The sequence below is a fragment of the Calidris pugnax genome, unplaced genomic scaffold (genome assembly GCF_001431845.1).
Source record: "Calidris pugnax isolate Ruff unplaced genomic scaffold, ASM143184v1 scaffold407, whole genome shotgun sequence".
Taxonomy (NCBI): domain Eukaryota; kingdom Metazoa; phylum Chordata; class Aves; order Charadriiformes; family Scolopacidae; genus Calidris; species Calidris pugnax.
This window is the reverse complement of record NW_015091179.1, coordinates 324,189-325,168: the sequence shown is the minus strand read 5'-3', so window position 1 is coordinate 325,168 and position 980 is coordinate 324,189.

Genomic DNA, 980 nt, shown 5'->3' with positions numbered 1-980 from the left:
TGGCTTCGATGCCGTCACCGACATCATCATCAAGGAGAACCTCAAGGATTGTGGGCTCTTCTGAGCCCCAGCGCCCCCTCCCCAGCCCTGACCTCCCCCCCCTTCCCCTGGGGCCCACCCCACATCCCACCTCCTTCCCGCTGCCCCCATCCCACCTCCACAACCATCTCCCCTTGACCTGAACCCCCAGCATTTGACCTGCTCAGCCCCAAAGCCACCCCTGGGTGGGGGAGCACAATCCCACTCCCACCCCCCACCACCGGTCAGCACTTTGGGGCACCCAGTACCACTGGGTGCTGGGGGTCCCTGAGGGCTCCAGGTGCTGGGGAGCACTGGGTGACCCTGGGTACTGGGGGTCCCTGGCACTCCCTGGGTTCCTTCTGGAGCTGGGGGGTCTCCAGGAACCCCTTGGAGTTGAGGGGTGCTGGGGGGGCGGTGTCCTCTGAGTGCCCCCCTTGGAGTTGGGGGCTGCTGGGGTCCCTTGGGTGCTTCAGGGTGTCCATGGGTGCCCCTGGGTTCCTTCTGGAGCTGGGGGGTCTCCAGGAACCCCTTGGAGCTGAGGGGTGCTGGGGGGTGGTGTCCCTTGAGCGGCCCCTTGGAGCAGGGGGCTGCTGGGGTCCCTTGGGTGCTTCAGGCTGTCCATGGGTGCCCCCTAGAACTGGGGGTCCCTGTGGGCTGCTGGGTGTGGTGCAAGGTGTGCTACATCTCCCTGGGGGCCACAGGTCACTGGGTGTCCCCAAGGACTGGGTGGTACCGGGGTCCCCTGGGTGCCACCATTCCCCTGCTGTAGGGCCAGGGGTTGGTCATGAACCCCCACAGTTGCTCAGCCAGGACCCCCAGTGGGGGGCTCAGCCCCCTCGGCCGTATCCCAGCTCCTTCCCAAAGGAAGTCCCACTGCTCCCTCACCCCCAAACCCCAGGGGATGCTGCTGAGCTCCCAGGGTGGTCCCAGCACACCCTGTGCCCCCCTCCCACCCCCGG